We start from the raw sequence: 16,905 nt of genomic DNA on the forward strand, positions 1-16,905 counted from the left end.
AACTAAGCTCTATATTATTTTGTGTGAAAAAACCCCAATAATTAGTTTCGTTATGGTTAAAATTATTGCAAAAAGAAGCGGTTATGATGACAGATACAATATATTATAAATCTTGGAGTGCACGCATCTCAGAGACTACTCGCGAATAAAGCTATAAAATATTCCATTTGTATTTTAAGGCGTGTGGTAGGGGAGCATGTCCTGGTATGGTTTACACTCAAATATTGAGACAAATAAAGCTGCCACTCAAGAGTATGAGTTCTGTTATAAAGGAGGACCCAAAGACTTGATATAAGGGGTGACGTTTCCGCCACATGTGCGTGATATTTCTCGGGGGAGGGGAAATATTATTGGCCTTAACTTAAGAAACGCAACACATATGGACTATTGAAGTACACTATCGATTTTCATTCTAATTTCTAAATCCCGAGAAATGGCTCCTCCCATCCCATACGCTTTAATAGGTGTTGATGTGTATTATCGGGGGATAAGATGAGAAATGTGTAGATTCTTTATACCTGCTTATATGATAACTAAGCTGGCCTCAAAAAGAAACTTTTAATTTTTCACAAGGTCATATCTTAAAATCCTGTACATACATATGAACAAAAATTGCACACAGGATTACATCAATACTCTACCCTAAACACTGGTCAGTAACCAAACAGTTGTCCAACTAGGATGATATAGGTATAGGAATGTATATATTTTGATTTTGCCCCTTTGTCATAATTTATTTGCATCTTCGTTTAGTTTACTGTACTGGAAACAACATCCAGTACACAATAAACTATAAACGAAGATGCAAATATGACAAGGTGACAAAATCAAAATCACACCAGTAATTAAATGTTTATAATATTCCTTGGTTTGTGCTCATGTCTCCTTGTGGTTTGTTTGTTTGACGTTTTCTTTGTGTGTATTACATGTTGCATGCAAATCATATCAATTATGCTTATTTGCTTCCCTTATCGCCGTCTTTTCCCGTCTTAGTCAAAATTATCGTAAATGGCATGCATCCTTTTGACCGTGACGTGCATTCCGAACTCTTTGACAGGCCCAAACACTTATCCAGGCATTTACGGTAAAAAAAAAGTCTTGAACAAGATTGTGCTGATGCAGTACCATTTGGATAGCACTCAGGGAGTATCGTCCAAAACGTTAGTGTAAAAAAACGTTAATCATCCTCGAACAAAGTAATCTAGCCTAAGCATTGCTTTGATATAATGCGGTGTCAAGTGGGAACACTAAACTATTCATACTCAAGCCCTTGGCTGATGTCCGTTATTATATTCTAATATAAACGGCCTTGGTATGGCGTTTCTGAAAACCAGGAACAAGATTAATCCCCATCATGCAAGCCACAGTAAATATAAACTCCTCTCAATTCAAGATAAACAAATAACATTCAATTTAATGTGATCATCGAAAACCATTAGTATGTCAGTACTATTAAACATTGACCTAATTAGGAAAAAGAATAAAGTCAATGGGTTAATACAATAGCTTTTTGGGCACGTTAGAACATACAATTTGCTAATCTGAATTGACTGGTAAGAAGCATATGTGAACAATACGCCCGGAAAGACTTAGAACCGGTCACCTAGTTAAAGCACATCATGGGGCTGGTGTTTTGTACTTGTCAAGTGGCTGTGACTCGGAGAGCTTTTTGTCTTAACCCTAATATTGTTTTCAGATTACATCTACTACGGAAATAAAGGGAGAAAGGATGACATTATACAGGTAACCTGCAGTGAATTGGTTGTGTGTCCTGTTTTTGGTTGCTGTTGTTTTTTCGATCAAAATTGAAGACCTGAGCGCAAGGAGACCGTAAGTCCATATTTGGCATTTTGAGATATGATCGTTTAAGCTTTTTAGAACAAGATAATTTGGGAACCAGAAATAAGATAATTTGGAACCTATACTCAAGATTTCGATCATAAGGCAAACCTCATAAACTAAGTAGGTCTATTCAATTTAGAAATTCATCAGCAAATTTGTTACAAACGTTGATTTGCCAGCTATCGCAATATCCTTTTTCAACTCTTTCTCTTTATTGATGGTGATTTGTGTGCGACGCTGTGCATACACAGTCATGCCAACGTTGTTCCTGTTTCTACCTTTTTAAATACAGATGTAGAAGCAAATAATTGCAGCACACGTTTCTCTCAGACGGCTTTTATTTTTGTTTATATCGTTTCCTTTCATACTAAATTAGTTCTTATTTTAACCTACACCGACGCAACAAGCCAACATTTATATTTAACCTTAAATTCATTCCAATATCTTCAAATGGATTGTTCTTAATCATTTTGTTTGTTACAATCAGCAAACCTGACACATTGAAGTATTTTTCATTACATAACCTCTTCCACTGCCTTGTCAAGTACAAGCAGATGTTTTCTTACCACACGTGTAATCAAATAAGGTGGCGCTGATCTCTTTCATAAGTTGACCAACCTATGGGTTGGTCAACTTATTGATTCTTGTATATCGTTTTATTAGTGTAGCAATGTTGTGTATAACAACGACTTGTTTTTTAATTTTCACATGAATAAGCGGCCAGAATCTAAGCAATGGTTATCATGGTTTGATTTGGTGAGCAATGAGCATAGCCTGTACCAAATGTTACACGAATTGTTGACAGAGACATTTTTTCAAGCATTTATAATTTTGAATATGTCAATAAAAATGATACAAAATAAATCAAAAAATCAAAAGAATTGGTACCAATCTGTTGGCGTTGATTGTTGACAACCTACACATAATTATATGGTACATAAGTAGGTTATCGTCGGACTAAACTTAAGGATATAAATACACTGGCAATTGTCGGTCGTAGACAGGTTGAGAATAGGAACGATGTCAGCTTAAGGCTACATGCTCTTTTTGGTTGAAATTTTTGGCGGGAAATAATCCCGCCAAAACATTAAAGTAATCTTTTCCCACAACTAAATATCATAGTCAGGAAATTAATGATGCATCTGGTAGCTTAGATCATAACTTTCATTATACTTAGTTGCAATTATCCCAGATAATTCTTGATTTGTTTTTACAGAGTCTTGAATTGTCGATGTTTTTGATCAAAACACATCACTCGGTGTATTTTGAAACTCGAGGCATTAACTCTTCTCAAATTAGCCCCAAATCATAATTTATTATATGCACGTGTAGCAAACACCAATGGGAATAATTGGACGTTGTTTGCGGAGCCTAAATTTGGTTTGATTTTATTTCACAATAATTCTAAGGTGATGATTTTTACCTGGCATTTCCTTTTTGGATTTCCAATTTAAATTCATTGATATGTGATATTTGGAATAAATAAAGAGTACGCTTACCTTTCTGCAACACTTCCCGGTATCATTAAGCATCTGCTGATAACCAACATTTTAGCTGAAAACAGTCCCATCCTATCATTTTTTAACAAAATATGGTTCAAGAGTACGTACACTACGCGTATATACTGGCACAGCGAGGTAATGAAGAGAGCTATTTACGGTGGGGTATCTATTGTAAGCTATTAGGGCAGGCCTGTAGTATATCTTCCCGCAAGTGACAAGATGTGTCAAGCAGGTGCATACATAAGAGCGGTATATTCAAACGGTATTGTCTGGATCATTGAGTATCGATTGCGCACGTATACACGGATGTGTGTGGTCCTCCCCAGGTTTTGACATGAATTACAAATGACGTCGTGAATGACCCAGCGTTTTCATTTTATTATTACAACATTAATCGTCGTTATCACGAGTCCTAAGAGTCGTACCAGTTCAATTCATCAAAATTAATTTGTATTAAAACAAACAGACAAGTAGAGTCATATGTCTTTCTATGACTGTATTCCTACCAAAATATGATTTTCAATACACTAGAAACGTGTTGATAAGTATATCTTTGAAAATCGCCGAATGTTAACCGCAGTCACCGTGGCACAGTAGCCATCTTTATCATTCATAGTGCAATTGGCAGTGGTTCGAACCCTGGTGAAAATTTTAGTATTTTTTATTCTTTTTACTAATGCGCTGTGCCGTTTTTCAAACACGCCCCTGAATGAAATATCATCGTAGCTGGTGCTGAAAGTAGCGTAAACTTTAATATTTACGTAGAAAATTTAGAAACGATATATTTTTGTTTATACCCATTCCTAATTTTAACTTCATCGTAATGAATATGATCGGGAAATATTCATTCCAAAAACAGTAAGTGAAAAAACAATGTATTTGTGAAAGGTTAAACTCTTACGCATGCATTGAAGCAATCGTCACACCTGGAGAACTAGCGACTATGGAGCAACACGTTAGATTTATCACTCCATTTGGTGGCAGGTGGGGTACATTCATTTTACAATACGCTCTTCCTGTGACGGAGCGATATCTCTTCTTTAGCCAGTATTGAATATTTTGTACATACGAAATGAAAACGTAGGCAAAGACAAAAATTCACAAAATCTGTAACAGCAACGTGTGACCAGGCTGGTGAGCAGTATATGTGCCTGGGTGCTGTGGCTAGCTGCGTACATGGTTTTCCCATCCGCTATAAAAATTAAGGTACTAGTGTTGTTTGAGCACTAAATAATGATCAATTTGGCAAATTCTGTTTGAGACCCCACTACATTCACAAGACGTGTACTCAGCCCCCAGCCCTGAAAAAGATTATTCTTTTAAATGTGGTGTCATTGTACAGATGCTTGAAAAAAAAAACAGTGTTGAAACCTTTGTGTAGTAGTGTATAACCACCACACCTTATCCAATTCTACATGTCCTCGATGATTGGATGATAAGATAAACATCTCAAAAAAGTAATTACCCCCAATTTAAATATTAATGGCTATTATTTAAAAAAACGGGCTGTTGTATTACAAATCTGTAAAATGCGTTGGAAGCATAATCAATTTCTGCACATTTTGACGCATCATTTGTAGCAATTGACTAAATATTAACGTCACAGCGTACATTTAAGGTTACACACAATTTGGATGGTTCTAGGTTCAAATTGGCTGTTATGCAGCCACCTAAACCATTTTTTTTCTCAGAAAATAAACATCGTAGGCCTAAAAATCATAGGTCATCGCGAAGCTAACATTCTAAGCATTATTATTAATTATTATTTATTAATCTAGCTCATACACAAATGTACTTTGAAAGTGTTTCAATTTTGTTCACGTATCATGAGCATGAAGATTTTTGTGACAGAGGCCATGATTTATTCACACAAGCCCCGATTTCTCTCTCGATTTGCCTGCAGATTATAAACAGGTCAATATAATAATGTTCCTATCAATTTAAAACACAGCTTGTGTGAATTTCATTTTATAAGCTTATGCATTGACAGAATTTGAGTGAAATCTGGTACCACTTTATTGTCATTTTGCAACAATAATATTCGTTTGTGTCTGATGTTATCGCCAGAATTCTTAGCTACATTATTTCTATGATACCTTCTTAACTCACACGTGGTATGCTAATTTTACTAGGATTCGCCAAAAATGAAATATCTGTGTGTTTTGTCACATCAATGCTGTCATTTTCACGGATTTCAAGACTCGGGTTACGGCCATGACAAGTCATACACGTGAACAAAATCATTTGTATTAGCTTTATCTTTCAATCTGTTGATTGCACAATGGGCATGGTAATTAATGATTAGTGTGACATTGCAGCCAAAAATTTAAATTCTTACATGATTTCAGCATAATGGTGAAAATTTTACAATTTTGTATTATTTCCTCGAGATGTTTCTCCGGCACACACGTTTCATAAATACGATAAATATAAGAGGTCACGACCTCGGGTGACACTAACGGCATGGCCAAGACTAACTCGACCCAATACCAATTTGCACCACTATGACAAACAACTGTTTCCAATTTCTATGCCGTTTTCTTCCGCCTCCACTTCTTTCTCCTGCACCCTCTCTTCTTAGTGGCGTAGCGTAGGTCACCATATTGGGGGGCACCGAACATGATGGGGAGGGGGCGGCACTGGGTCTGGTTGGGGGATTTGGGGGCAGAAGCAATTTTTCTACAATTTTCCTATGGGATTTTCTAAATTTTCAGATTGATTGGGGGCATGTTACCCTGTGCCCCTATGACGCTACGCCACAGATCAGTGGCGTAGTATGGTTCATCACATGGGGGGGGGGGCACCGACGATGATTGGGGGCGCACTGGGGACAGACGGGGATACGGGCACGAGCCGTTTTTCGACAATTTTCCTACAGGAATTTTTAAGACAGATCGATTGGGGAATATGCCCCTATGACTATACACCACTGGAGAGCTCCCTTTCTCTAAAATAAATCTGTAGCCTAGGCCCCTATACAATAAAGGAAATTAGATAAATAGGCCTACGTAAAGCAATAAGTATATTTTTTTTATATTAAAGAAGAACAAAATATATCATAGAAGAAATACAATAGCAAAAGAGCATGAAAATTATTGCAAAACTTCAATGAATAGGCCTAGGCCTAATAGTAAATAGGGAGTTTCATGAATACATTGGTGCGCGCGGGGTAGGAGAATAATGTAGGCCCGTACCTATGTGTAAAAATCAAGCCCCCCCCGCCTCCTGTAAAAGATCAAATGATAACTTTACTCCCCTATAGGCCTACACTGCTGTTGGCCATTGCACGGATCCCAAAATGGGGGGAGAAGGGAGCGGTAAAGGGTCCAGTTTGGCCGTGGAGTTTGGAGGGTCGGAGGAGCCCGTAAAAGGCCCTTTCGGTTTTTTTTTTCGGACTCACTTTTATAGGCCTCCCGGATAGGCCTAAGGTCTCTGTTACGTTCGGCTTTGCTTTTAACGGGCCCGGGTCCATAAGGTGGGCCTACCTTTTATATTTTTTTACGAATTTCCCTCTCATTCACATGATTGGTCGAGTGCCGAGCATAAAACAATCGTGCCTCGGGATGTACGATCATGGGGTAGGGGAAAGGAAGTAACTTCACTTTTTAATGATGTTATTGTAGGCCTACTATTTTGTTTTTGTTAGGGGCATATTATTTTTGTGTGAAATAAGAATCATTTTCTTCAGAAGAGGGGGTTCCAACTTTATAAAAAGTCGGCGTCAATAAAACGGGCAATAAAATTGCAACCCCACCCCCCCTTTTTGTGGCATTTTATGCCTTACCCCCTAAGCAGACTAAAATTGTATTGAAATCAGTATTTTTGAATAAAATACTGACACCCAGGTAAACAAACTATCTGTGGTCATCAGATATGACTGCCTACATTTTGGTCATCAAAAATTTTACCAAATTGGCAAATACGGTAGGTATTTTTGGCAACCCCAAAAGAGCTGTCGGCCAAGGGTTTCGGGCCCGCTAAGGGACTAAGCTCCAGTGGGGGTCGAGGGGCGAAGCCCCCTGGAGCTATATGGTTTCTGCAGATTTAGCACCAAAAGGACATTTCAGAGGGTAAAAATAACATTTCAAAGCTCCTGGCTTGTTTTACACTTTTAATAAAAAGTGCTTCCTTCTTCCAGAAAACATGCTTCAAAGCTTTGAGTTTCCTATATACTTTTGTACATGAGACATTCTTTAAAGTTTTGTTTTTGCCTAATATTATGGCCTACATGGCTGAAATTGATATATGTGATGCGCAATATAAAAGCTATGATTCATCAAATTTTTGACCCCCCTCTTGGGTATGTTGGAGGGGGCCCACATGGGGGTACTAATGTGCATGAAGAATACATTGTATGATAAGAAGATTTTGTAAAATTCGGTATGTTCAACATACAGAGTGATGTCACTACAAATTGGGACTAAACTCAGAGATGTCACAGGCTGACCCCAAAAAATCCTGAACTTGCGAAGCGAAGCGAGCGTAGCTCTCGCCCAACACGGGCGGGGTCCGGGGCCTGCTTAAGGGCCCCCGGTGGGGGGTCAAGGGGGTGAAGCCCCCCCTGAAGCCAGATGGGTTCTGCCCATTTAGCACCACAGGAAAGGCCATTTCAGAGAGTAAAAAGAACATTTCAAAGCTCCTGGCTTTGTTCTACACTTTTAATAAAAAGTGCTTCCTTCTGCCAGAAAACATGCTTTAAAGTTTTGAGTTTCCTATACTTTTATGCACAAGAGACACTCTTAAAAAATGTTTTTGGCTTTATTACATGACCAATATGGCTGATGCTGATATATGTGAAGCAGACAACAAAGTCAATAATTAATCATTTTTTGTGCTTGGCATCCACTGCCTAAACCACCCCACCCCACCCCCACCAACCGGCACCCCATCATGGGCCTTGACGATCAGTGTGCTTTTAGTTAAAATTTCAGGACAACAAACATTTTAGCAGATTTAGCACCCCAAAAGAGACCATTTTTGACATACAACCTGTTTTAGAATTTTTTTTGAAAAAATGATTCCTTCACCCTAAAAAAGTGGTTTTAAATTTGCAGTTTCCTATACTTTTGTACATGAGAGACATTCTTCAAAGTTCTTTTGTTGCCTAATAACATGGCCTACATGACTGAACTTGATATATATAATGGGCAATATAAAAACAATGATTCATTAAATTTTTGACCCCCCCCCCCCTTCGGGTATGTGGGAGGGGGCCCATGTGGGGGGGGGGGGTACTAATGTGCATGAAGAATACATTGTGTGATCAGAATAATTTGTAAAATTTGGTATGTTAAACATACAGAGTGATGTCACTACAAATTGGGACTAAAATAGTAGGCCTATCCCAAGGGAAATACATAGGCCTACACACCCCACACACACCCAGCCAACCTCCCCACCCCCACCCCAAGTCCACCCCGACAGCCACATAAAGCCAAAGGATACCGCTAAAAGGTTCATATCAAACCTTTTGACCGAAATTTGCTTCCATTTAGACTTAAACATGACTTGATATTAGAGTATACATAGGCCTATAGCCTATACATCAGTATAGCATCATCTCAAACGTCATCGTTCATTAATACACATTACATACTTCTTCCTTGGGTAATATTCATTGAGGAAAAAGAGATGAGTTTTTGAACGCAAAACCCGACACAATCAGTATTATGAGTATAACATGCTGTCCGATAACGGATCAAAATTCATCAATTTTGGACATGAAAAAGCTTGAAAAGGTGTTCTCAATAATATAAAAGATTTGACCACATGCATGTTAAATGAGTACCATTATCTAGCCGACTCATCCAGTCAGTATTCTAAGGTTTTCATTTTCATCACAGGCCTCAAAAACTATACAGGGTCGGTCGGGTTTTTCTGGCTGCATTACAATGGGGCAGTGTCTTTGAGGCCGAGTGCGTCTTGGGCCGGTCGAGCTTGCAACTGCAGACGATTTGACGGGCGATTTGACATGAGGCTGACATCTTTATAGTATGTTTTATAATAGAGATAATTGTGTTGCGCATGACAGATGACAAGCTACTGCCTGTCAATCAAATTTGTTACCAAGCATCGGTAAACAAATTGAACAATAGGAGATGACTGAAGGTGACAAAATAAGCTAAAATGGTCATTTTTACACTTTTTTTTTACTTTTTTTTAAATTCACATGATTGGTATGCATGTTTTCTTACGTGTAAGATGATAATATATTTTTTGAGCTGACAAAGCCTGAAAAGATATTGTTTAACCTTAAATCAATGTAACCCAAGAATAATTAAGTTGCAGTAAATTCTATTGATTTGTATTCAGTATAATGGAAGGAAATCTGTTTAATAATATCTGAGTGTTTTTGTATTGTTGTAAGTGCAACTTTCAAATAAATGATTTGTCAAAATACGCAGAAATAAATTCTGCTTCCAACGCATTTTACAGATTTGTAATACAATAACCCATTTTTGAATAATGGCCATTATTTAAAGGGGATAATTACCTTTTTTGAGCCGGTACCGTGGTGTTATCGATTTTATCGTAAAATTATGTCGAGGTCATAGAGTGCGTCCTAAGAATGGTTGTCAGGTGCAGACACTATAAATGATCTTGACATCATACGACAGATACACCTCAAGGTGCAACGTCTTGGGTGTGACCGCACTTCTACCCTTTTATTTGTAATGGTTAACCAATGCAATAAATGGGATGATTAGATAACGGACCAACTCACAAGCATTACGACGATATAAAAGTTATAGGCCTCCTATAATTTCATCTGGATGACAGTGTCATCGACCTATGAAACGGAAAAGTATGTCGGAGTCATGTGCGTCCTGATGTAGGTTTGCAAAATTCGCCCATATCATAAAAAGAATATCTTGTTTAGAACGCCTAGCATGCCTAGGGTGTGCTAACGTTTAATAGGGACTGGCTACAACATTAACCCAAATCTTAAACATACAAACCACAACATTTCACATGTGCAGATATAAATATTATCTAGGCGACGGTTTCATCGACCTTAGGAAGGAGGGGATCATACTTTTTTGCACTAAAACATGGTGGATCATACATTTATCAAGGGCTTCTTGTGATTATTAATGGGTCATTTAAATATTGGTCAAAATTGCAGTTATAATCAAAATGTTCGCGCGCAACTCGTGCATTCTTTAAAAAAAAAGGTGACTCAAGGAATCGGATCAAAGTTTGCACAGTATTTTTGTGGGAATATCCTTCTGATATAAAATAATTTCCAGTTGAACTGAAGGAACGTTGTAGTCTCCTACACAGCCAGTTTGCGTCGGTCTGACACTCGTCGATCCTCCTAACAAACAGTCTGCAAAAGAGCACATATAACGACTCTTCTGATTGGTGCCCCGTATTTCGGGTGCCGGAAGTGACTGTTGACCTGATCAATTTGATTTGACCTTTGAACAGCTGATTGATTTCGTTAGCCGCAGCACCGATGCACCGTAGAACGATCTGTCAACGAATTTTCAACATCTATTTGGTAATTTTGAGCACCTTTTCATGAAAGAAAATCTCAAGACGAGAAAGTAAGTACTTAACGAACTGATTTCTGTTGATTTTATTGATACAGCTCGACAGGCCAGGTCCAGTCCCGTCTAAAATCCCTGCAATCTCTGCATACATCATCCTGTACATTACAATGTTTACATCATTTGTGCATGGCATTACACTGGAATATTATAAATATATTATAATACTAGCCATTGCATGCATGCATGATACTCTACATACATGACATACTGATTCTGTCTGATGGCATGGCGTTTGGAGTACATGAGTAAACCTTTGACGAGAGTGTACATCATAAAATTTACTCAGCTCAGTCAGTCATTTGTTGGAACACACTTGTCTGATTGTTGTCTGCAGAGGTGATCTGCTGATGTGGAGTCAGTGGAAATTTACAAATTAACTTTGTGCTGTACATAACACATTGTTCGCTCAGACTTTACAACATCACGGTACGTACGCGCTCATCAAACTTTGATTAACTGCAAGTGCAACATATATTATACTTATAGCACCATTGCAAGGCAGCAGTGCATCAGGTTCGGGATGTAGTGCGAGGTGACTGCGGCCTTCATACAGTGTTAATTTATAAACGTTTGATTGTGTGTGTAATTACACAATACACATGAACGCTTGTACGAGAAGTCTAGCTTCGAATTTGTCACAGATAGCTTCACACTATTTAATGACGAGTCCTGAGCTATCAAATTTCTAGTACTTAGAAATCAATGGCTAGGGAAGCTGTAAGTAAACACAGCCGATCACTGCTGGAGATCGTATCAAAAATGTTGCTAAAATTGCAGTTTGCACTTCAACTAAATATTAGACTGTTAAAAATAGGCAGCATTTCCTTAAAATACACAGTTGACTCAATCAAATTTTAACTTGCATCAAAATCAGCAGAAATATTACATGTCAATGCTGATCGGCAGATCCACTGAAATAATGATAGCAAATGGACTCGAGCATCGAATGCGTACTAAGCTGTACATGTAAAACTATTCATTGTGTGCAAATTTGAAGCTAGAGTACTCAAGTAAGTAGTAAGGGACCGCTCATTATTTACAGGGAGGGGGGGCTGGGAAAAATGTAGGGGGGCTATGTGATTTTCACTTTAACAAACAGGGGGGTTATGTGATTTTATATTTCCTGATAGGGGGGTCAGGTGAAATTTAATATTAAATTATTCACTATGATTATGATTCACTACAATTTTTACCTCATATTTGGCCATTTTAGCCACAAAACTGTCAATTTTTGCGCGCTTCGCGCGAATTTATTCCTGCACCATATTTTGAGTTTAGCTTCAATATGGCAACATTTTTGTGCGCTTCGCACACATTTGTGTCATAAACTTATTCTCTCACCAAAAGGTGCTGGATTCACATAATACTTTCAAGAAATTTTTCCAACCACCTCATGTCAAAAAGAAATCTACGCCATTGTACATCAGCACATTAGCCATATGGCAGAGTGGCAAGTCGGTCCCCTCCCCTGCTCAGACGACAGATGTATTGTGACAAAACTTATGATTGCATCTTCCTTTTGGTCTATTTTAGACCCTAAATTAACCCCATTTTTTTGGTATCAAATTGCCGCGCGCTTCGCGCGCATTTATCTCAGAAAACCAATTCTGTGAGTAGATCTGCGAGACACGAATCTCAAAAATGAGAGTTATAATTCCATGCATTCTATAATGTAAATCATAAATATGAGTGCTAGGGCAGCTCCTCTGATGCTTGGAAAGTGCATAAAACTTGTATACTGTGACAGCCCTATATGCATCATCCTTTGGAATGATTTCAGGGCACATTTTGTCCTCAATTTTGTTCATTTTAGCATTTTTGTTTTCGCGCGCTTTGGGCATATTTGTCCAGGTAATGTTCTTTTAGTATCAGATCAGTGGGACGATTTGGAAATTTTGCCCCGGAAATTTTGGCTCGGTGACTACGATACATCTCTCTTTGAATTTTAGCATTGAATAGCATATTTTCTGGGGACAGCTTGGAAAAAACTTGGATTACAATTGTGGGTAGAGGGGTGTCTTCTATACGAAGAGCCAGAGGTGGCAATCATGTTGCCATGCCCAGGGGCCATCAAAAGGTGAACCGGCCATGGTATACCAGTACCAGCAAAATGTATTTCTTGATGTGAGGGGGGGGTTACGTTTTTTTTTTCAGCAATAGGGGGTTATGTAATTTTAGATGCTGCTAATAGGGGGGGTTGTGTAACTTTATGAACTCAATTTTGAAATCCTCCCGGCCCCCCCTCCCCTATAAATAATGAACGGTCCCTAAGCAAACGTTACTGTCTCGATTCTCGAATGGTACAAATCCTGGTCCCATGGGAGTATGGTGGGGATTATTAGGCCCATGAAAGTTAATTCCGAGTTTATCGTCCCTTTTTTTTCCCGGGTTGATGCGGTGACTTTTTCATTTTTCATTTTTCATTATTTCATCAGATTTCATTATTGACCTAAAATGCGTGTTGATTTAAAGCCACACTCATGCATGTTATTTATAAACATGTTTTTATATGGGTAGGGACTAGAAAAGTTAGAAAAGAGCCTGGTTTTGCTTCCAAGTTATGAATTTATGTTTTACAATTGCTAAAACTGGTGAAAACACCGATACTTTGACAATGATGAATTATTTTGGCATTTTTGAAAATTTGACGCGGGTGTTTTTCGTTTCCAAAAAGTGACGCGGGCGGGGGACGATAAACTCGGAATCGACTTTCACGCGCCTTAAATCGGATATCATACCGTCGGCCAGATATTTTAGATATTGGTATTTGATCGGATATCAGTCAAAAAAAAATTTCAATTATTTTTTTTTGCAAAGTTTTCTGCAACTTTGTAGAACCACTGGACCTATTCTGAGGTGCTAGCACAGTTAATTTGAAAAAAAAAATGGGAAAAAAATTACGAAAAGATTACAGTTTGTTATCCAATATGCAAACTATCAACAAATGTTTACCTCTTAGCTCTTCATCTATTAGGCCTACATAATTATTATAAATGCATGGAAAATCGTAATTGCTTCCAATTTTTTTTTTTTCAAATTAATTTTGGCTGATCTTAGCACCTCAGAATAGGTCCAGTGGTTCTTCAAAGTCGCTGGAAACTTTGGAAAATTTTTTTAATTGAATTTAAAAAAAAGATATTGGCCGATATTATTTACATCGATATCCAATCGGTAGACAGTTCTGCCATATCGGTTGAGGCCTAGAGATAAATCAGGTTTAGCTAGCTCAAGTTGAGTGCCGGTTAATATACCATATCCAATTAGAGCGCCAGCTCAGGGCACAATTTTTTAGCAAACATGAGGAATTGGTAAATGGGGATATACTTATTTTATGATGAAAACATCATTTGTGAGAAAAAACTGCTATTTATTTTAAAATCATTAATTTGTGTATTTGGTTTGCAGTTGACCAAGATGACATCTGATGAACAACAGTAATGGAGATGGCTTGATGCAACACGATATTGGGTTTCTGACAGACAGTGACCTGTTACTTTGTAAGTAGAAACATGCTTAATGTCAACTCATTTTTTCCTTTAGAATCATGCCAACAGCAAAACACCATAGAGTATTATGGTGAAATTAAGAATGGTGGAATATAAATAAGCCTAGATAAGACAAGCAACTAAAAACTGGAAGAGGCTACATTACCCTAAACAATCACAGAAAGGCTTGAAAATATGAAAAACATAATCTATGGCAGCACATTAAAATGGCTCTTTTTATTTGCTTTTGATTTGAAAGAAAAAATACTAAATCCCCATAATGTCACTGATTTAATGATACGTAAACATGCATGAGACGTCTCGGCACTCACTTAATTGGTGAATAAATCTCCATGCAGACATTTATCAGACCCATTTAATATATTATGTTTAATTGTTATTATTGTCTTACAGGAGCATGCATGATGATTTGGAAATTGGACCTTGTGATGGCCAACTTGGACATAAATAGCGAACAACCGATTTTTGAATCAACAGACAGAACTATTATTGTTGATTATTCAGTGGATTAGGCTAATGAAAGTTAATTCCGAGTTTATCGTCCCTTTTTTTCCCAGGTTGGTGAGGTGACTTTTTCATTTTCATTATTTCATCAGATTTCATTATTGACCTAAAATGCGTGTTGATTTAAAGCCACACTCATACATGTTATTTATAAACATGTTTTTATATGGGTAGGGACTAGAAAAGTTAGAAAAGAGCCTGGTTTTGCTTCCAAGTTATGAATTTATATGTAAAAAAAAAAAAATGTATGTTTCCAATTGCTAAAACTGGTGAAAACACTGATACTTTGAAAATAATGAATTATTTTGGCATTTTTGAAAATTTGACGCGGGTGTTTTTGGTTTCCAAAAAGTGACGCGGGCGGGGAACGATAAACTCGGAATCGACTTTCACTAGCCTTATGCAGCCTACTGATTTGTCACATATTTCTCAAATAGCAATTAGATGTAAAGTTACAGCATTCAGCAATTGAGAAAAATCAGACAAAATCACTTGTTTGGCCTGTATGAAAATGAATTGTGCAGAAACACAGAACACAAAATGATTGTGTTCCTGGAGAACAAAACTAAAAGGGCTCCTGTATTACTCTAAAAATTACATAAACAATGTATAACACTCAAAGATTATGACACAGGAATTTGATTTAATACAGGGCCTCTGAAAGAACTGCAGTCAGAAAAATTAATTTTTGAGTACCGTAATTAATTTTGCTACAAAGAAATTAAAAAGGTGTATGTTGTTACATGGTAAAGCATCTGTCACTTACTTTTTAATTTTGAAAATCAACGATTTGGTTCAGGAACCAAACTAGGAACAATAATTAAAGTTCAGAGAGTACAGTTCTGTATTAAAGTTTTTTTTGTTTTTATTGTTTTTATTTGGAGTGTCCCTGTACTAGAGCTAAATGCTAGGATCAGTCTTCATTGACATTTAAAACAAAAGATAAGAAAAATAAGGCCCCAGTGTTTTTGCAAAGCTATAATTCAGTGTGTTCATGAGATTCTCTATTAATGATTTCAATTGAATTTGTATCCATTTTGAAATCATCAAGGGGGTACTTATGCCCAATTTTGTACCTATTTTTGCATTTTTCTCAAAAATTATAGCGCATTGGTGACAAGTAAGATATGTATAATATAGGGGCAAGGACTAAAACTGCTACACTGAAAATTTTTATTTCAACACAGACAGCAGTTGTGGAGTTACAGTCAAAAATGAAGGAAAACCAGTATTTGATCAATAAATCAATAACTACTTGCCTTAAGTTGTCGAATTTTCAGTGCAATAGTTGTATTCCTTGCCCCTATAATATGTATATATCTTACTTGTCACCAATGCGCTATAATTTGTGAGAAAAATGCAAAAATAGGCACAAAATTGGCCAGAGTATGACATGAACACATTATAACTATTTGCATACTACAAACACTAGGGCCTATTATTTTTTTCTTCTTCTTTTTTAAATATCAACCATGAATGATCCTAGCATTTAGGCCTAAAAATTGTTTGATTGACATTTGAAAAATTAGTGTAGGTCGGTCAGCATTTTTTCCCTTCTTTTTTGCACCTGCTTTAAATTGCGTATGATAAAGGCCTTGGAACTTTAAAAAAAAATTTATTATTGTTTTTTTAGGGTGTTTAAGTTTAGGGTCGCTCGGGTTACGCCAATCAAACCATTTTTTAAGGCCTTAGCTCTAGGGTCCAGGGACACTCCAAAACCGAAAAAATAAATAACTAAATTAATTAATTAAATATTTTTTAAATAGCCTGACGGGCCACATGGAGATCAAACCCAATAGCCCAATGGAAAATTTGGTAGGCATGGCTATCGGGCTATCTCTTATTCCAACCCCTTCAACTTGCAGTTTCTTGTATTCACAGTTTCAAACATTTACAGCCTATGGGACAAAAACATTTTTGCAGGCAAAAATAAAACCCATGATATTTCATGTTTTTTATTTTTGCCTGCAAAAATATTTTTGTCCCATAGGTTTG

The 16,905-nt window shown here is 37.2% G+C and overlaps 1 long non-coding RNA gene across 1 annotated transcript; it reads left to right on the forward strand.

Annotated features, from left to right (window-relative positions):
• Positions 1-10,825: 10,825 nt before the first annotated feature.
• Positions 10,826-14,911, forward strand: LOC140142680 (uncharacterized). The gene is made up of 3 exons (XR_011857558.1): positions 10,826-10,894; positions 14,306-14,397; positions 14,800-14,911. It is a non-coding gene; the product is annotated as an uncharacterized lncRNA (long non-coding RNA).
• The last annotated feature ends 1,994 nt before the right edge of the window (positions 14,912-16,905 follow it).

The sequence above is a fragment of the Amphiura filiformis genome, chromosome 20, assembly GCF_039555335.1.
Source record: "Amphiura filiformis chromosome 20, Afil_fr2py, whole genome shotgun sequence".
NCBI classification, from domain to species: Eukaryota; Metazoa; Echinodermata; class Ophiuroidea; order Amphilepidida; family Amphiuridae; genus Amphiura; species Amphiura filiformis.